This window comes from Ascidiella aspersa, chromosome 4 (genome assembly GCF_963924565.1).
Source record: "Ascidiella aspersa chromosome 4, kaAscAspe10.2, whole genome shotgun sequence".
In the NCBI taxonomy this organism is placed as follows: domain Eukaryota; kingdom Metazoa; phylum Chordata; class Ascidiacea; order Phlebobranchia; family Ascidiidae; genus Ascidiella; species Ascidiella aspersa.
Window position 1 is genome coordinate 23950545 of NC_139450.1, and position 14182 is coordinate 23964726.

The window sequence follows — 14182 nt, forward strand, 5'->3', positions numbered from 1 at the left end:
TATATTTCAAAAATCATATTTTGCCTATGACAATTGGTTTTGCTAGGCGGTCACCCATCCAAGTACTAACCAATCCCGACGTTGCTTAACTTCCGAGATCGGACAAGATCGGGTGCATTCAACCTGGTATGGTCGTAGACAGTATTGGTCAACATTTTTTGGTCTAAAATCTTCAAAAATGTTAACATTTAAATATATTTTATAAATCATATTTTGCCTATGACAATTGGAATTCCTATGCGGTCACCCATCCAAGTACTAACCAATCCCGACGTTGCTTAACTTCCGGGATCGGACGAGATCGGGTGCATTCAACCTGGTATGGTCGTAGACAGTATTGGTCAACATTTATGGTCTAATTTATTTAAAAATGTAAAAACTTAAATAAATCATATTTGCCTACGACAATTGGTATTCCTAGGCGGTCACCCATCCAAGTACTAACCAATCCCGACATTGCTTAACTTCCGAGATCGGACGAGATCGGGTGCATTCAACCTGGTATGGTCGTAAGCAGTATTTCTCAACATTTTACGTCAAATCTATTTAAAAAAGTAAAAATTTAAATAAATCATATTTTGCCTACGACAATTGGTATTCCTAGGTGGTCACCCATCCAAGTACTAACCAATCCCGACGTTGCTTAACTTCCGAGATCGGACGAGATCGGGTGCATTCAACCTGGTATGGTCGTAGACAGTATTGGTCAACATTTTTTGGTCTAAAATCTTCAAAAATGTTAACATTTAAATATATTTTATAAATCATATTTTGCCTATGACAATTGGAATTCCTATGCGGTCACCCATCCAAGTACTAACCAATCCCGACGTTGCTTAACTTCCGAGATCGGACGAGATCGTGTGCATTCAACCTGGTATGGTCGTAGACAGTATTGGTCAACATTTATGGTCTAATTTATTTAAAAATGTAAAAACTTAAATAAATCATATTTGCCTACGACAATTGGTATTCCTAGGCGGTCACCCATCCAAGTACTAACCAATCCCGACATTGCTTAACTTCCGAGATCGGACGAGATCGGGTGCATTCAACCTGGTATGGTCGTAAGCAGTATTTCTCAACATTTTACGTCTAATCTATTTAAAAATGTAAAAACTTAAATAAATCATATTTTGCCTACGACAATTGGTATTCCTAGGTGGTCACCCATCCAAGTACTAACCAATCCCGACATTGCTTAACTTCCGAGATCGGACGAGATCGGGTGCATTCAACCTGGTATGGTCGTAAGCAGTATTTCTCAACATTTTACGTCTAATCTATTTAAAAAAGTAAAAACTTAAATAAATCATATTTTGCCTACGACAATTGGTATTCCTAGGTGGTCACCCATCCAAGTACTACCCAATCCCGACGTTGCTTAACTTCCGAGATCGGACGAGATCGGGTGCATTCAACCTGGTATGGTCGTAGACAGTATTGGTCAACATTTATGGTCTAATTTATTTAAAAATGTAAAAACTTAAATAAATCATATTTGCCTACGACAATTGGTATTCCTAGGCGGTCACCCATCCAAGTACTAACCAATCCCGACATTGCTTAACTTCCGAGATCGGACGAGATCGGGTGCATTCAACCTGGTATGGTCGTAAGCAGTATTTCTCAACATTTTACGTCTAATCTATTTAAAAAAGTAAAAACTTAAATAAATCATATTTTGCCTACGACAATTGGTATTCCTAGGTGGTCACCCATCCAAGTACTAACTAATCCCGACGTTGCTTAACTTCCGCGATCGGACGAGATCGGGTGCATTCAACCTGGTATGGTCGTAGACAGTATTGGTCAACATTTATGGTCTAATCTATTTAAAAATGTAAAAACTTAAACAAATCATATTGTGCCTACGACAATTGGTATTCCTTGGCGGTCACCCATCCAAGTACTAACCAATCCCGACGTTGCTTAACTTCCGAGATCGGACGAGATGGGGTGCATTCAACCTGGTATGGTCGTAGCCAGTATTGGTCAACATTTTTAGGTCTAATCTATTTAAAAATGTAAAAACTTAAATAAATCATATTTTGCCTACGACAATTGGTATTCCTAGGCGGTCACCCATCCAAGTACTAACCAATCCCGACGTTGCTTAACTTCCGAGATCGGACGAGATCGGGTGCATTCAACCTGGTATGGTCGTAGACAGTATTGGTCAACATTTATGGTCTAATCTATTTAAAAATGTAAAAACTTAAATAAATGATATTATGCCTACGACAATTGGTATTCCTAGGCGGTCACCCATCCAAGTACTAACCAATCCCGACGTTGCTTAACTTACGAGATCGGACGAGATCGGGTGCATTCAACCTGGTATGGTCGTAGACAGTATTGGTCAACATTTTTTGGTCTAAAATCTTTAAAAATGTTAACATTTAAATATATTTGAAAAATAATATTTTGCCTATGACAATTGGAATTGCTAGGCGGTCACCCATCCAAGTACTAACCAATCCCGACGTTGCTTGACTTCCGAGATCGGACGAGATCGGGTGCATTCAACCTGGTATGGTCGTAGCCAGTATTGGTCAACATTTTTTGGTCTAATCTATTTAAAAATGTAAAAACTTAAATAAATCATATTTTGCCTACGACAATTGGTATTCCTAGGCGGTCACCCATCCAACTACTAACCAATCCCGACGTTGCTTAACTTCCGAGATCGGACGAGATCGGATGCATTCAACCTGGTATGGTCGTAAGCAGTATTTCTCAACATTTTATGTCTATTCTATTTTAAAAATAAAAACTTAAATAAATCATATTTTGCCTACGACAATTGGTATTCCTAGGCGGTCACCCATCCAAGTACTAACCAATCCCGACGTTGCTTAACTTCCGAGATCGGAGGAGATCGGGTGCATTCAACCTGGTATGGTCGTAGACAGTATTGGTCAACATTTATGGTCTAATCAATTAAAAAATGTAAAAACTTAAATAAATCATATTGTGCCTACGACAATTGGTATTCCTAGGTATGGTCGTAGCCAGTATTGGTCAACATTTTTTGGTCTAATCTATTTAAAAATGTAAAAACTTAAATAAATCTTATTTTGCCTACGACAATTGATATTCCTAGGCGGTCACCCATCCAAGTACTAACCAATCCCGACGTTGCTTAACTTCCGAGATCGGACGAGATCGGGTGCATTCAACCTGGTATGGTCGTAGACAGTAATCGTCAACATTTATGATCTAATCTATTTAAAAATGTAAAAACTTAAATAAATGATATTATGCCTACGACAATTGGTATTCCTAGGCGGTCACCCATCCAAGTACTAACCAATCCCGACGTTGCTTGACTTCCGAGATCGGACGAGATCGGGTGCATTCAACCTGGTATGGTCGTAGCCAGTATTGGTCAACATTTTTTGGTCTAATCTATTTAAAAATGTAAAAACTTAAATAAATCATATTTTGCCTACGACAATTGGTATTCCTAGGCGGTCACCCATCCAAGTACTAACCAATCCCGACGTTGCTTAACTTCCGAGATCGGACGAGATCGGATGCATTCAACCTGGTATGGTCGTAAGCAGTATTTCTCAACATTTTTTGGTCTAATCTATTTAAAAATGTAAAAACTTAAATAAATCATATTTTGCCTACGACAATTGGTATTCCTAGGCGGTCACCCATCCAAGTACTAACCAATCCCGACGTTGCTTAACTTCCGAGATCGGACGAGATCGGGTGCATTCAATCTGGTATGTTCGTAGCCAGTATTGGTCAACATTTTTTGGTCTAATCTATTTAAAAATGTAAAAACTTAAATAAATTATATTTTGCCTACGACAATTGGTATTCCTAGGCGGTCACCCATCCAAGTACTAACCAATCCCGACGTTGCTTAACTTCCGAGATCGGACTAGATCGGGTGCATTCAACCTGGTATGGTGGTAGCCAGTATTGGTCAACATTTTTTGGTCTAATCTATTTAAAAATGTAAAAACTTAAATAAATCATATTTTGCCTACGACAATTGGTATTCCTAGGCGGTCACCCATCCAAGTACTAACCAATCCCGACGTTGCTTAACTTCCGAGATCGGACGACATCGGATGCATTCAACCTGGTATGGTCGTAAGCAGTATTTCTCAACATTTTATGTCTATTCTATTTTAAAAATAAAAACTTAAATAAATCATATTTTGCCTACGACAATTGGTATTCCTAGGCGGTCACCCATCCAAGTACTAACCAATCCCGACGTTGCTTAACTTCCGAGATCGGAGGAGATCGGGTGCATTCAACCTGGTATGGTCGTAGACAGTATTGGTCAACATTTATGGTCTAATCAATTAAAAAATGTAAAAACTTAAATAAATCATATTGTGCCTACGACAATTGGTATTCCTAGGTATGGTCGTAGCCAGTATTGGTCAACATTTTTTGGTCTAATCTATTTAAAAATGTAAAAACTTAAATAAATCTTATTTTGCCTACGACAATTGATATTCCTAGGCGGTCACCCATCCAAGTACTAACCAATCCCGACGTTGCTTAACTTCCGAGATCGGACGAGATCGGGTGCATTCAACCTGGTATGGTCGTAGACAGTAATCGTCAACATTTATGATCTAATCTATTTAAAAATGTAAAAACTTAAATAAATCATATTGTGCCTACGACAATTGGATTCCTAGGCGGTCACCCATCCAAGTACTAACCAATCCCGACGTTTCTTAACTTCCGAGATCGGACGAGATCGTGTGCATTCAACCTGGTATGGTCGTGGACAGTATTGGTCAACATTTATGGTCTAATCTATTTAAAAATGTAAAACTTAAATAAATCATATTGTGCCTACGACAATTGGTATTCCTAGGCGGTCACCCATCCAAGTACTAACCAATCCCGACGTTGCTTAACTTCCGAGATCGGACGAGATCGGGTGCATTCAACCTGGTATGGTCGTAGACAGTAATCGTCAACATTTATGGTCTAATCTATTTAAAAATGTAAAACTTAAATAAATCATATTGTGCCTACGACAATTGATATTGCTAGGCGGTCACCCATCCAAGTACTAACCAATCCCGACGTTGCTTAACTTCCGAGATCGGAGGAGATCGGGTGCATTCAACCTGGTATGGTCGTAGACAGTATTGGTCAACATTTATCGTCTAATCAATTAAAAAATGTAAAAACTTAAATAAATCATATTGTGCCTACGACAATTGGTATTCCTAGGTATGGTCGTAGCCAGTATTGGTCAACATTTTTTGGTCTAATCTATTTAAAAATGTAAAAACTTAAATAAATCTTATTTTGCCTACGACAATTGATATTCCTAGGCGGTCACCCATCCAAGTACTAACCAATCCCGACGTTGCTTAACTTCCGAGATCGGACGAGATCGGGTGCATTCAACCTGGTATGGTCGTAGACAGTAATCGTCAACATTTATGATCTAATCTATTTAAAAATGTAAAAACTTAAATAAATGATATTATGCCTACGACAATTGGTATTCCTAGGCGGTCACCCATCCAAGTACTAACCAATCCCGACGTTGCTTGACTTCCGAGATCGGACGAGATCGGGTGCATTCAACCTGGTATGGTCGTAGCCAGTATTGGTCAACATTTTTTGGTCTAATCTATTTAAAAATGTAAAAACTTAAATAAATCATATTTTGCCTACGACAATTGGTATTCCTAGGCGGTCACCCATCCAAGTACTAACCAATCCCGACGTTGCTTAACTTCCGAGATCGGACGAGATCGGATGCATTCAACCTGGTATGGTCGTAAGCAGTATTTCTCAACATTTTTTGGTCTAATCTATTTAAAAATGTAAAAACTTAAATAAATCATATTTTGCCTACGACAATTGGTATTCCTAGGCGGTCACCCATCCAAGTACTAACCAATCCCGACGTTGCTTAACTTCCGAGATCGGACGAGATCGGGTGCATTCAATCTGGTATGTTCGTAGCCAGTATTGGTCAACATTTTTTGGTCTAATCTATTTAAAAATGTAAAAACTTAAATAAATTATATTTTGCCTACGACAATTGGTATTCCTAGGCGGTCATCCATCCAAGTACTAACCAATCCCGACGTTGCTTAACTTCCGAGATCGGACTAGATCGGGTGCATTCAACCTGGTATGGTCGTAGCCAGTATTGGTCAACATTTTTTGGTCTAATCTATTTAAAAATGTAAAAACTTAAATAAATAATATTTTGCCTACGACAATTGGTATTCCTAGGCGGTCACCCATCCAAGTACTAACCAATCCCGACGTTGCTTAACTTCCGAGATCGGACGAGATCGGATGCATTCAACCTGGTATGGTCGTAAGCAGTATTTCTCAACATTTTATGTCTATTCTATTTTAAAAATAAAAACTTAAATAAATCATATTTTGCCTACGACAATTGGTATTCCTAGGCGGTCACCCATCCAAGTACTAACCAATCCCGACGTTGCTTAACTTCCGAGATCGGAGGAGATCGGGTGCATTCAACCTGGTATGGTCGTAGACAGTATTGGTCAACATTTATGGTCTAATCAATTAAAAAATGTAAAAACTTAAATAAATCATATTGTGCCTACGACAATTGGTATTCCTAGGTATGGTCGTAGCCAGTATTGGTCAACATTTTTTGGTCTAATCTATTTAAAAATGTAAAAACTTAAATAAATCTTATTTTGCCTACGACAATTGATATTCCTAGGCGGTCACCCATCCAAGTACTAACCAATCCCGACGTTGCTTAACTTCCGAGATCGGACGAGATTGGGTGCATTCAACCTGGTATGGTCGCAGACAGTAATCGTCAACATTTATGATCTAATCTATTTAAAAATGTAAAAACTTAAATAAATCATATTGTGCCTACGACAATTGGATTCCTAGGCGGTCACCCATCCAAGTACTAACCAATCCCGACGTTTCTTAACTTCCGAGATCGGACGAGATCGTGTGCATTCAACCTGGTATGGTCGTGGACAGTATTGGTCAACATTTATGGTCTAATCTATTTAAAAATGTAAAACTTAAATAAATCATATTGTGCCTACGACAATTGGTATTCCTAGGCGGTCACCCATCGAAGTACTAACCAATCCCGACGTTGCTTAACTTCCGAGATCGGACGAGATCGGGTGCATTCAACCTGGTATGGTCGTAGACAGTAATCGTCAACATTTATGGTCTAATCTATTTAAAAATGTAAAACTTAAATAAATCATATTGTGCCTACGACAATTGATATTGCTAGGCGGTCACCCATCCAAGTACTAACCAATCCCGACGTTGCTTAACTTCCGAGATCGGAGGAGATCGGGTGCATTCAACCTGGTATGGTCGTAGACAGTATTGGTCAACATTTATGGTCTAATCAATTAAAAAATGTAAAAACTTAAATAAATCATATTGTGCCTACGACAATTGGTATTCCTAGGTATGGTCGTAGCCAGTATTGGTCAACATTTTTTGGTCTAATCTATTTAAAAATGTAAAAACTTAAATAAATCTTATTTTGCCTACGACAATTGATATTCCTAGGCGGTCACCCATCCAAGTACTAACCAATCCCGACGTTGCTTAACTTCCGAGATCGGACGAGATCGGGTGCATTCAACCTGGTATGGTCGTAGACAGTAATCGTCAACATTTATGATCTAATCTATTTAAAAATGTAAAAACTTAAATAAATCATATTGTGCCTACGACAATTGGATTCCTAGGCGGTCACCCATCCAAGTACTAACCAATCCCGACGTTTCTTAACTTCCGAGATCGGACGAGATCGTGTGCATTCAACCTGGTATGGTCGTGGACAGTATTGGTCAACATTTATGGTCTAATCTATTTAAAAATGTAAAACTTAAATAAATCATATTGTGCCTACGACAATTGGTATTCCTAGGCGGTCACCCATCCAAGTACTAACCAATCCCGACGTTGCTTAACTTCCGAGATCGGACGAGATCGGGTGCATTCAACCTGGTATGGTCGTAGACAGTAATCGTCAACATTTATGGTCTAATCTATTTAAAAATGTAAAAACTTAAATAAATCATATTGTGCCTACGACAATTGGATTCCTAGGCGGTCACCCATGCAAGTACTAACCAATCCCGACGTTTCTTAACTTCCGAGATCGGACGAGATCGTGTGCATTCAACCTGGTATGGTCGTGGACAGTATTGGTCAACATTTATGGTCTAATCTATTTAAAAATGTAAAACTTAAATAAATCATATTGTGCCTACGACAATTGGTATTCCTAGGCGGTCACCCATCCAAGTACTAACCAATCCCAACGTTGCTTAACTTCCGAGATCGGACGAGATAGGGTGCATTGAACCTGGTATGGTCGTAGACAGTGTTGGTAAACATTTTTTGGTCTAAAATCTTTAAAATGCTAACATTTAAATATATTTTAAAAATAATATTTTGCCTATGACAATTGGTATTGCTAGGCGGTCACCCATCCAAGAACTTACCAATCCCGACGTTGCTTAACTTCCGAGATCGGACGAGATCGGGTGCATTCAACCTGGTATGGTCGTAGACAGTATTGGTCAACATTTTTTGGTCTAACATCTTCAAAAATGTTAACATTTCAATATATTTTATAAATCATATTTTGCCTATGACAATTGGAATTCCTATGCGGTCACCCATCCAAGTACTAACCAATCCCGACGTTGCTTAACTTCCGAGATCGGACGAGATCGGGTGCATTCAACCTGGTATGGTCGTAAGCAGTATTTCTCAACATTTTACGTCTAATCTATTTAAAAAAGTAAAAACTTAAATAAATCTTATTTTGCCTACGACAATTGGTATTCCTAGGCGGTCACCCATCCAAGCACTAACCAATCCCGACGTTGCTTAACTTCCGAGATCGGACGAGATCGGGTGCATTCAACCTGGTATGGTGGTAGACAGTATTGGTCAACATTTATGGTCTAATCTATTTAAATATGTAAAAACTTAAATAAATCATATTGTGCCTACGACAATTGGTATTCCTAGGCGGTCACCCATCCAAGTACTAACCAATCCCGACGTTGCTTAACTTCCGAGATCGGACGAGATCGGGTGCATTCAACCTGGTATGGTGGTAGACAGTATTGGTCAACATTTATGGTCTAATCTATTTAAATATGTAAAAACTTAAATAAATCATATTGTGCCTACGACAATTGGTATTCCTAGGCGGTCACCCATCCAAGTACTCACCAATCCCGACGTTACTTAACTTCCGAGATCGGACGAGATCGGGTGCATTCAACCTGGTATGGTCGTAGCCAGTATTGGTCAACATTTTTTGGTCTAAAATCTTCAAAAATGTTAACATTTAAATATATTTTATAAATCATATTTTGCCTATGACATTTGGAATTCCTATGGAGTCACCCATCCAAGTACTAACCAATCCCGACGTTGCTTAACTTCCGAGATCGGACGATACCGGGTGCATTCAACCTGGTATGGTCGTAGACAGTATTGGTCAACATTTTTTGGTCTAAAATCTTCAAAAATGTTAACATTTAAATATATTTTATAAATCATATTTTGCCTATGACAATTGGAATTCCTATGCGGTCACCCATCCAAGTACTAACCAATCCCGACGTTGCTTAACTTCCGAGATCGGACGAGATGGGGTGCATTGAACCTGGTATGGTCGTAGACAGTATTTCTCAACATTTTACGTCTAATCTATTTAAAAAAGTAAAAACTTAAATGAATCATATATTGCCTACGACAATTGGTATTCCTAGGCGGTCACCCATCCAAGTACTAACCAATCCCGACGTTGCTTAACTTCCGAGATCGGACGAGATCGGGTGCGTTCAACCTGGTATGGTCGTAGACAGTATTGGTCAACATTTATGGTCTAATCTATTTAAAAATGTAAAAACTTAAATAAATCATATTGTGCCTACGACAATTGGTATTCCTAGGCGGTCACCCATCCAAGTACTAACCAATCCCGACGTTGCTTAACTTCCGAGATCGGACGAGATCGGGTGCATTCAACCTGGTATGGTCGTAGCCAGTATTGGTCAACATTTTTTGGTCTAATCTATTTAAAAATGTAAAAACTTAAATAAATCATATTTTGCCTACGACAATTGGTATTCCTAGGCGGTCACCCATCCAAGTACTAACCAATCCCGACGTTGCTTAACTTCCGAGATCGGACGAGATCGGGTGCATTCAATCTGGTATGTTCGTAGCCAGTATTGGTCAACATTTTTTGGTCTAATCTATTTAAAAATGTAAAAACTTAAATAAATCATATTTTGCCTACGACAATTGGTATTCCTAGGCGGTCACCCATCCAAGTACTAACCAATCCCGACGTTGCTTAACTTCCGAGATCGGACGAGATCGGGTGCATTCAACCTGGTATGGTCGTAGACAGTATTCGTCAACATTTATGGTCTAATCTTTTTAAAAATGTAAAAACTTAAATAAATGATATTATGCCTACGACAATTGGTATTCCTAGGCGGTCACCCATCCAATGACTAACCAATCCCGACGTTGCTTAACTTCCGAGATCGGACGAGATCGGGTGCTTTCAACCTGGTATGGTCGTAGACAGTATTGGTCAACATTTTTTGGTCTAAAATCTTTAAAAATGTTAACATTTAAATATATTTTAAAAATCATATTTTGCCTATGACAATTGGTATTGCTAGGCGGTCACCCATCCAAGTACTAACCAATCCCGACGTTGCTTAACTTCCGAGATCGGACGAGATCGGGTGCTTTCAACCTGGTATGGTCGTAGACAGTATTGGTCAACATTTTTTGGTCTAAAATCTTTAAAAATGTTAACATTTAAATATATTTGAAAAATAATATTTTACCTATGACAATTGGAATTGCTAGGCGGTCACCCATCCAAGTACTAACCAATCCCGACGTTGCTTGACTTCCGAGATCGGACGAGATCGGGTGCATTCAACCTGGTATGGTCGTAGCCAGTATTGGTCAACATTTTTTGGTCTAATCTATTTAAAAATGTAAAAACTTAAATAAATCATATTTTGCCTACGACAATTGGTATTCCTAGGCGGTCACCCATCCAACTACTAACCAATCCCGACGTTGCTTAACTTCCGAGATCGGACGAGATCGGATGCATTCAACCTGGTATGGTCGTAAGCAGTATTTCTCAACATTTTATGTCTATTCTATTTTAAAAATAAAAACTTAAATAAATCATATTTTGCCTACGACAATTGGTATTCCTAGGCGGTCACCCATCCAAGTACTAACCAATCCCGACGTTGCTTAACTTCCGAGATCGGAGGAGATCGGGTGCATTCAACCTGGTATGGTCGTAGACAGTATTGGTCAACATTTATGGTCTAATCAATTAAAAAATGTAAAAACTTAAATAAATCATATTGTGCCTACGACAATTGGTATTCCTAGGTATGGTCGTAGCCAGTATTGGTCAACATTTTTTGGTCTAATCTATTTAAAAATGTAAAAACTTAAATAAATCTTATTTTGCCTACGACAATTGATATTCCTAGGCGGTCACCTATCCAAGTACTAACCAATCCCGACGTTGCTTAACTTCCGAGATCGGACGAGATCGGGTGCATTCAACCTGGTATGGTCGTAGACAGTAATCGTCAACATTTATGATCTAATCTATTTAAAAATGTAAAAACTTAAATAAATGATATTATGCCTACGACAATTGGTATTCCTAGGCGGTCACCCATCCAAGTACTAACCAATCCCGACGTTGCTTAACTTACGAGATCGGACGAGATCGGGTGCATTCAACCTGGTATGGTCGTAGACAGTATTGGTCAACATTTTTTGGTCTAAAATCTTTAAAAATGTTAACATTTAAATATATTTGAAAAATCATATTTTGCCTATGACAATTGGAATTGCTAGGCGGTCACCCATCCAAGTACTAACCAATCCCGACGTTGCTTGACTTCCGAGATCGGACGAGATCGGGTGCATTCAACCTGGTATGGTCGTAGCCAGTATTGGTCAACATTTTTTGGTCTAATCTATTTAAAAATGTAAAAACTTAAATAAATCATATTTTGCCTACGACAATTGGTATTCCTAGGCGGTCACCCATCCAAGTACTAACCAATCCCGACGTTGCTTAACTTCCGAGATCGGACGAGATCGGATGCATTCAACCTGGTATGGTCGTAAGCAGTATTTCTCAACATTTTATGTCTATTCTATTTTAAAAATAAAAACTTAAATAAATCATATTTTGCCTACGACAATTGGTATTCCTAGGCGGTCACCCATCCAAGTACTAACCAATCCCGACGTTGCTTAACTTCCGAGATCGGAGGAGATCGGGTGCATTCAACCTGGTATGGTCGTAGACAGTATTGGTCAACATTTATGGTCTAATCAATTAAAAAATGTAAAAACTTAAATAAATCATATTGTGCCTACGACAATTGGTATTCCTAGGTATGGTCGTAGCCAGTATTGGTCAACATTTTTTGGTCTAATCTATTTAAAAATGTAAAAACTTAAATAAATCTTATTTTGCCTACGACAATTGATATTCCTAGGCGGTCACCCATCCAAGTACTAACCAATCCCGACGTTGCTTAACTTCCGAGATCGGACGAGATCGGGTGCATTCAACCTGGTATGGTCGTAGACAGTAATCGTCAACATTTATGATCTAATCTATTTAAAAATGTAAAAACTTAAATAAATCATATTGTGCCTACGACAATTGGATTCCTAGGCGGTCACCCATCCAAGTACTAACCAATCCCGACGTTTCTTAACTTCCGAGATCGGACGAGATCGTGTGCATTCAACCTGGTATGGTCGTGGACAGTATTGGTCAACATTTATGGTCTAATCTATTTAAAAATGTAAAACTTAAATAAATCATATTGTGCCTACGACAATTGGTATTCCTAGGCGGTCACCCATCCAAGTACTAACCAATCCCGACGTTGCTTAACTTCCGAGATCGGACGAGATCGGGTGCATTCAACCTGGTATGGTCGTAGACAGTAATCGTCAACATTTATGGTCTAATCTATTTAAAAATGTAAAAACTTAAATAAATCATATTGTGCCTACGACAATTGGATTCCTAGGCGGTCACCCATGCAAGTACTAACCAATCCCGAAGTTTCTTAACTTCCGAGATCGGACGAGATCGTGTGCATTCAACCTGGTATGGTCGTGGACAGTATTGGTCAACATTTATGGTCTAATCTATTTAAAAATGTAAAACTTAAATAAATCATATTGTGCCTACGACAATTGGTATTCCTAGGCGGTCACCCATCCAAGTACTAACCAATCCCAACGTTGCTTAACTTCCGAGATCGGACGAGATAGGGTGCATTGAACCTGGTATGGTCGTAGACAGTGTTGGTAAACATTTTTTGGTCTAAAATCTTTAAAATGCTAACATTTAAATATATTTTAAAAATAATATTTTGCCTATGACAATTGGTATTGCTAGGCGGTCACCCATCCAAGAACTTACCAATCCCGACGTTGCTTAACTTCCGAGATCGGACGAGATCGGGTGCATTCAACCTGGTATGGTCGTAGACAGTATTGGTCAACATTTTTTGGTCTAACATCTTCAAAAATGTTAACATTTCAATATATTTTATAAATCATATTTTGCCTATGACAATTGGAATTCCTATGCGGTCACCCATCCAAGTACTAACCAATCCCGACGTTGCTTAACTTCCGAGATCGGACGAGATCGGGTGCATTCAACCTGGTATGGTCGTAAGCAGTATTTCTCAACATTTTACGTCTAATCTATTTAAAAAAGTAAAAACTTAAATAAATCTTATTTTGCCTACGACAATTGGTATTCCTAGGCGGTCACCCATCCAAGCACTAACCAATCCCGACGTTGCTTAACTTCCGAGATCGGACGAGATCGGGTGCATTCAACCTGGTATGGTCGTAGACAGTATTGGTCAACATTTATGGTCTAATCTATTTAAATATGTAAAAACTTAAATAAATCATATTGTGCCTACGACAATTGGTATTCCTAGGCGGTCACCCATCCAAGTACTAACCAATCCCGACGTTGCTTAACTTCCGAGATCGGACGAGATCGGGTGCATTCAACCTGGTATGGTGGTAGACAGTATTGGTCAACATTTATGGTCTAATC

The 14182-nt window shown here is 38.8% G+C and overlaps 40 non-coding genes and 33 pseudogenes across 40 annotated transcripts; all 73 read right to left on the minus strand.

The window, feature by feature from the left end:
• Positions 1-21: 21 nt before the first annotated feature.
• Positions 22-140, minus strand: LOC146151651 (5S ribosomal RNA; annotated as a pseudogene).
• Positions 141-214: 74 nt separating this feature from the next.
• Positions 215-333, minus strand: LOC146151652 (5S ribosomal RNA; annotated as a pseudogene).
• A 63-nt stretch (positions 334-396) lies between these two features.
• On the minus strand, positions 397-515 carry LOC146151653 (5S ribosomal RNA). Its single transcript, XR_014496167.1, has one exon. It is a non-coding gene; the product is annotated as a 5S ribosomal RNA (ribosomal RNA).
• Positions 516-579: 64 nt separating this feature from the next.
• On the minus strand, positions 580-698 carry LOC146151654 (5S ribosomal RNA). The gene has a single exon (XR_014495659.1). It is a non-coding gene; the product is annotated as a 5S ribosomal RNA (ribosomal RNA).
• A 74-nt stretch (positions 699-772) lies between these two features.
• On the minus strand, positions 773-891 carry LOC146151655 (5S ribosomal RNA; annotated as a pseudogene).
• Positions 892-954: 63 nt separating this feature from the next.
• LOC146151656 (5S ribosomal RNA) lies at positions 955-1073 on the minus strand. Its single transcript, XR_014496168.1, has one exon. It is a non-coding gene; the product is annotated as a 5S ribosomal RNA (ribosomal RNA).
• Positions 1074-1137: 64 nt separating this feature from the next.
• LOC146151657 (5S ribosomal RNA) lies at positions 1138-1256 on the minus strand. Its single transcript, XR_014495950.1, has one exon. It is a non-coding gene; the product is annotated as a 5S ribosomal RNA (ribosomal RNA).
• A 64-nt stretch (positions 1257-1320) lies between these two features.
• LOC146151658 (5S ribosomal RNA) lies at positions 1321-1439 on the minus strand. The gene has a single exon (XR_014495072.1). It is a non-coding gene; the product is annotated as a 5S ribosomal RNA (ribosomal RNA).
• A 63-nt stretch (positions 1440-1502) lies between these two features.
• On the minus strand, positions 1503-1621 carry LOC146151659 (5S ribosomal RNA). Its single transcript, XR_014496169.1, has one exon. It is a non-coding gene; the product is annotated as a 5S ribosomal RNA (ribosomal RNA).
• Positions 1622-1685: 64 nt separating this feature from the next.
• On the minus strand, positions 1686-1804 carry LOC146151660 (5S ribosomal RNA; annotated as a pseudogene).
• Positions 1805-1868: 64 nt separating this feature from the next.
• Positions 1869-1987, minus strand: LOC146151661 (5S ribosomal RNA; annotated as a pseudogene).
• Positions 1988-2052: 65 nt separating this feature from the next.
• On the minus strand, positions 2053-2171 carry LOC146151662 (5S ribosomal RNA). Its single transcript, XR_014497872.1, has one exon. It is a non-coding gene; the product is annotated as a 5S ribosomal RNA (ribosomal RNA).
• Positions 2172-2235: 64 nt separating this feature from the next.
• On the minus strand, positions 2236-2354 carry LOC146151663 (5S ribosomal RNA). Its single transcript, XR_014497414.1, has one exon. It is a non-coding gene; the product is annotated as a 5S ribosomal RNA (ribosomal RNA).
• A 74-nt stretch (positions 2355-2428) lies between these two features.
• Positions 2429-2547, minus strand: LOC146151664 (5S ribosomal RNA; annotated as a pseudogene).
• A 65-nt stretch (positions 2548-2612) lies between these two features.
• LOC146151665 (5S ribosomal RNA) lies at positions 2613-2731 on the minus strand. Its single transcript, XR_014497816.1, has one exon. It is a non-coding gene; the product is annotated as a 5S ribosomal RNA (ribosomal RNA).
• Positions 2732-2794: 63 nt separating this feature from the next.
• Positions 2795-2913, minus strand: LOC146151666 (5S ribosomal RNA). Its single transcript, XR_014496033.1, has one exon. It is a non-coding gene; the product is annotated as a 5S ribosomal RNA (ribosomal RNA).
• A 168-nt stretch (positions 2914-3081) lies between these two features.
• Positions 3082-3200, minus strand: LOC146151667 (5S ribosomal RNA). Its single transcript, XR_014495874.1, has one exon. It is a non-coding gene; the product is annotated as a 5S ribosomal RNA (ribosomal RNA).
• A 64-nt stretch (positions 3201-3264) lies between these two features.
• On the minus strand, positions 3265-3383 carry LOC146151668 (5S ribosomal RNA). The gene has a single exon (XR_014497148.1). It is a non-coding gene; the product is annotated as a 5S ribosomal RNA (ribosomal RNA).
• A 65-nt stretch (positions 3384-3448) lies between these two features.
• On the minus strand, positions 3449-3567 carry LOC146151669 (5S ribosomal RNA). The gene has a single exon (XR_014496705.1). It is a non-coding gene; the product is annotated as a 5S ribosomal RNA (ribosomal RNA).
• A 65-nt stretch (positions 3568-3632) lies between these two features.
• On the minus strand, positions 3633-3751 carry LOC146151670 (5S ribosomal RNA; annotated as a pseudogene).
• A 65-nt stretch (positions 3752-3816) lies between these two features.
• Positions 3817-3935, minus strand: LOC146151671 (5S ribosomal RNA; annotated as a pseudogene).
• Positions 3936-4000: 65 nt separating this feature from the next.
• LOC146151672 (5S ribosomal RNA) lies at positions 4001-4119 on the minus strand (annotated as a pseudogene).
• Positions 4120-4182: 63 nt separating this feature from the next.
• Positions 4183-4301, minus strand: LOC146151673 (5S ribosomal RNA). The gene has a single exon (XR_014496034.1). It is a non-coding gene; the product is annotated as a 5S ribosomal RNA (ribosomal RNA).
• Positions 4302-4469: 168 nt separating this feature from the next.
• On the minus strand, positions 4470-4588 carry LOC146151674 (5S ribosomal RNA). Its single transcript, XR_014495875.1, has one exon. It is a non-coding gene; the product is annotated as a 5S ribosomal RNA (ribosomal RNA).
• A 64-nt stretch (positions 4589-4652) lies between these two features.
• On the minus strand, positions 4653-4770 carry LOC146151675 (5S ribosomal RNA; annotated as a pseudogene).
• Positions 4771-4833: 63 nt separating this feature from the next.
• On the minus strand, positions 4834-4952 carry LOC146151676 (5S ribosomal RNA). The gene has a single exon (XR_014497883.1). It is a non-coding gene; the product is annotated as a 5S ribosomal RNA (ribosomal RNA).
• Positions 4953-5015: 63 nt separating this feature from the next.
• On the minus strand, positions 5016-5134 carry LOC146151677 (5S ribosomal RNA; annotated as a pseudogene).
• Positions 5135-5302: 168 nt separating this feature from the next.
• Positions 5303-5421, minus strand: LOC146151678 (5S ribosomal RNA). The gene has a single exon (XR_014495876.1). It is a non-coding gene; the product is annotated as a 5S ribosomal RNA (ribosomal RNA).
• Positions 5422-5485: 64 nt separating this feature from the next.
• Positions 5486-5604, minus strand: LOC146151679 (5S ribosomal RNA). The gene has a single exon (XR_014497149.1). It is a non-coding gene; the product is annotated as a 5S ribosomal RNA (ribosomal RNA).
• Positions 5605-5669: 65 nt separating this feature from the next.
• LOC146151680 (5S ribosomal RNA) lies at positions 5670-5788 on the minus strand. The gene has a single exon (XR_014496706.1). It is a non-coding gene; the product is annotated as a 5S ribosomal RNA (ribosomal RNA).
• Positions 5789-5853: 65 nt separating this feature from the next.
• LOC146151681 (5S ribosomal RNA) lies at positions 5854-5972 on the minus strand (annotated as a pseudogene).
• Positions 5973-6037: 65 nt separating this feature from the next.
• LOC146151682 (5S ribosomal RNA) lies at positions 6038-6156 on the minus strand (annotated as a pseudogene).
• A 65-nt stretch (positions 6157-6221) lies between these two features.
• LOC146151683 (5S ribosomal RNA) lies at positions 6222-6340 on the minus strand. Its single transcript, XR_014496707.1, has one exon. It is a non-coding gene; the product is annotated as a 5S ribosomal RNA (ribosomal RNA).
• Positions 6341-6403: 63 nt separating this feature from the next.
• Positions 6404-6522, minus strand: LOC146151684 (5S ribosomal RNA). The gene has a single exon (XR_014496035.1). It is a non-coding gene; the product is annotated as a 5S ribosomal RNA (ribosomal RNA).
• Positions 6523-6690: 168 nt separating this feature from the next.
• Positions 6691-6809, minus strand: LOC146151685 (5S ribosomal RNA; annotated as a pseudogene).
• A 64-nt stretch (positions 6810-6873) lies between these two features.
• Positions 6874-6991, minus strand: LOC146151686 (5S ribosomal RNA; annotated as a pseudogene).
• Positions 6992-7054: 63 nt separating this feature from the next.
• Positions 7055-7173, minus strand: LOC146151687 (5S ribosomal RNA). The gene has a single exon (XR_014495554.1). It is a non-coding gene; the product is annotated as a 5S ribosomal RNA (ribosomal RNA).
• A 63-nt stretch (positions 7174-7236) lies between these two features.
• On the minus strand, positions 7237-7355 carry LOC146151688 (5S ribosomal RNA; annotated as a pseudogene).
• A 168-nt stretch (positions 7356-7523) lies between these two features.
• On the minus strand, positions 7524-7642 carry LOC146151689 (5S ribosomal RNA). Its single transcript, XR_014495877.1, has one exon. It is a non-coding gene; the product is annotated as a 5S ribosomal RNA (ribosomal RNA).
• A 64-nt stretch (positions 7643-7706) lies between these two features.
• Positions 7707-7824, minus strand: LOC146151690 (5S ribosomal RNA; annotated as a pseudogene).
• A 63-nt stretch (positions 7825-7887) lies between these two features.
• LOC146151691 (5S ribosomal RNA) lies at positions 7888-8006 on the minus strand. The gene has a single exon (XR_014497894.1). It is a non-coding gene; the product is annotated as a 5S ribosomal RNA (ribosomal RNA).
• A 64-nt stretch (positions 8007-8070) lies between these two features.
• Positions 8071-8188, minus strand: LOC146151692 (5S ribosomal RNA; annotated as a pseudogene).
• A 63-nt stretch (positions 8189-8251) lies between these two features.
• On the minus strand, positions 8252-8370 carry LOC146151693 (5S ribosomal RNA; annotated as a pseudogene).
• A 73-nt stretch (positions 8371-8443) lies between these two features.
• On the minus strand, positions 8444-8562 carry LOC146151694 (5S ribosomal RNA; annotated as a pseudogene).
• Positions 8563-8636: 74 nt separating this feature from the next.
• Positions 8637-8755, minus strand: LOC146151695 (5S ribosomal RNA). Its single transcript, XR_014497842.1, has one exon. It is a non-coding gene; the product is annotated as a 5S ribosomal RNA (ribosomal RNA).
• A 64-nt stretch (positions 8756-8819) lies between these two features.
• Positions 8820-8938, minus strand: LOC146151696 (5S ribosomal RNA; annotated as a pseudogene).
• Positions 8939-9002: 64 nt separating this feature from the next.
• On the minus strand, positions 9003-9121 carry LOC146151697 (5S ribosomal RNA). The gene has a single exon (XR_014497950.1). It is a non-coding gene; the product is annotated as a 5S ribosomal RNA (ribosomal RNA).
• A 64-nt stretch (positions 9122-9185) lies between these two features.
• Positions 9186-9304, minus strand: LOC146151698 (5S ribosomal RNA; annotated as a pseudogene).
• Positions 9305-9378: 74 nt separating this feature from the next.
• On the minus strand, positions 9379-9497 carry LOC146151699 (5S ribosomal RNA; annotated as a pseudogene).
• A 74-nt stretch (positions 9498-9571) lies between these two features.
• Positions 9572-9690, minus strand: LOC146151700 (5S ribosomal RNA; annotated as a pseudogene).
• A 64-nt stretch (positions 9691-9754) lies between these two features.
• Positions 9755-9873, minus strand: LOC146151701 (5S ribosomal RNA). The gene has a single exon (XR_014495465.1). It is a non-coding gene; the product is annotated as a 5S ribosomal RNA (ribosomal RNA).
• A 64-nt stretch (positions 9874-9937) lies between these two features.
• LOC146151702 (5S ribosomal RNA) lies at positions 9938-10056 on the minus strand. The gene has a single exon (XR_014496217.1). It is a non-coding gene; the product is annotated as a 5S ribosomal RNA (ribosomal RNA).
• A 65-nt stretch (positions 10057-10121) lies between these two features.
• On the minus strand, positions 10122-10240 carry LOC146151703 (5S ribosomal RNA; annotated as a pseudogene).
• A 65-nt stretch (positions 10241-10305) lies between these two features.
• Positions 10306-10424, minus strand: LOC146151704 (5S ribosomal RNA). Its single transcript, XR_014497906.1, has one exon. It is a non-coding gene; the product is annotated as a 5S ribosomal RNA (ribosomal RNA).
• Positions 10425-10488: 64 nt separating this feature from the next.
• LOC146151705 (5S ribosomal RNA) lies at positions 10489-10607 on the minus strand (annotated as a pseudogene).
• Positions 10608-10681: 74 nt separating this feature from the next.
• LOC146151706 (5S ribosomal RNA) lies at positions 10682-10800 on the minus strand (annotated as a pseudogene).
• A 74-nt stretch (positions 10801-10874) lies between these two features.
• LOC146151707 (5S ribosomal RNA) lies at positions 10875-10993 on the minus strand (annotated as a pseudogene).
• A 65-nt stretch (positions 10994-11058) lies between these two features.
• LOC146151708 (5S ribosomal RNA) lies at positions 11059-11177 on the minus strand. The gene has a single exon (XR_014497818.1). It is a non-coding gene; the product is annotated as a 5S ribosomal RNA (ribosomal RNA).
• Positions 11178-11240: 63 nt separating this feature from the next.
• On the minus strand, positions 11241-11359 carry LOC146151709 (5S ribosomal RNA). Its single transcript, XR_014496036.1, has one exon. It is a non-coding gene; the product is annotated as a 5S ribosomal RNA (ribosomal RNA).
• Positions 11360-11527: 168 nt separating this feature from the next.
• On the minus strand, positions 11528-11646 carry LOC146151710 (5S ribosomal RNA). Its single transcript, XR_014498112.1, has one exon. It is a non-coding gene; the product is annotated as a 5S ribosomal RNA (ribosomal RNA).
• A 64-nt stretch (positions 11647-11710) lies between these two features.
• Positions 11711-11829, minus strand: LOC146151711 (5S ribosomal RNA). Its single transcript, XR_014497415.1, has one exon. It is a non-coding gene; the product is annotated as a 5S ribosomal RNA (ribosomal RNA).
• A 74-nt stretch (positions 11830-11903) lies between these two features.
• On the minus strand, positions 11904-12022 carry LOC146151712 (5S ribosomal RNA; annotated as a pseudogene).
• A 65-nt stretch (positions 12023-12087) lies between these two features.
• Positions 12088-12206, minus strand: LOC146151713 (5S ribosomal RNA). Its single transcript, XR_014496708.1, has one exon. It is a non-coding gene; the product is annotated as a 5S ribosomal RNA (ribosomal RNA).
• A 63-nt stretch (positions 12207-12269) lies between these two features.
• Positions 12270-12388, minus strand: LOC146151714 (5S ribosomal RNA). The gene has a single exon (XR_014496038.1). It is a non-coding gene; the product is annotated as a 5S ribosomal RNA (ribosomal RNA).
• Positions 12389-12556: 168 nt separating this feature from the next.
• LOC146151715 (5S ribosomal RNA) lies at positions 12557-12675 on the minus strand. Its single transcript, XR_014495878.1, has one exon. It is a non-coding gene; the product is annotated as a 5S ribosomal RNA (ribosomal RNA).
• A 64-nt stretch (positions 12676-12739) lies between these two features.
• On the minus strand, positions 12740-12857 carry LOC146151716 (5S ribosomal RNA; annotated as a pseudogene).
• A 63-nt stretch (positions 12858-12920) lies between these two features.
• Positions 12921-13039, minus strand: LOC146151717 (5S ribosomal RNA). Its single transcript, XR_014497917.1, has one exon. It is a non-coding gene; the product is annotated as a 5S ribosomal RNA (ribosomal RNA).
• Positions 13040-13103: 64 nt separating this feature from the next.
• Positions 13104-13221, minus strand: LOC146151718 (5S ribosomal RNA; annotated as a pseudogene).
• A 63-nt stretch (positions 13222-13284) lies between these two features.
• On the minus strand, positions 13285-13403 carry LOC146151719 (5S ribosomal RNA; annotated as a pseudogene).
• Positions 13404-13476: 73 nt separating this feature from the next.
• LOC146151720 (5S ribosomal RNA) lies at positions 13477-13595 on the minus strand (annotated as a pseudogene).
• Positions 13596-13669: 74 nt separating this feature from the next.
• LOC146151721 (5S ribosomal RNA) lies at positions 13670-13788 on the minus strand. Its single transcript, XR_014497843.1, has one exon. It is a non-coding gene; the product is annotated as a 5S ribosomal RNA (ribosomal RNA).
• A 64-nt stretch (positions 13789-13852) lies between these two features.
• Positions 13853-13971, minus strand: LOC146151722 (5S ribosomal RNA). The gene has a single exon (XR_014497016.1). It is a non-coding gene; the product is annotated as a 5S ribosomal RNA (ribosomal RNA).
• Positions 13972-14035: 64 nt separating this feature from the next.
• LOC146151723 (5S ribosomal RNA) lies at positions 14036-14154 on the minus strand. The gene has a single exon (XR_014497952.1). It is a non-coding gene; the product is annotated as a 5S ribosomal RNA (ribosomal RNA).
• Between the last annotated feature and the right edge of the window lie 28 nt (positions 14155-14182).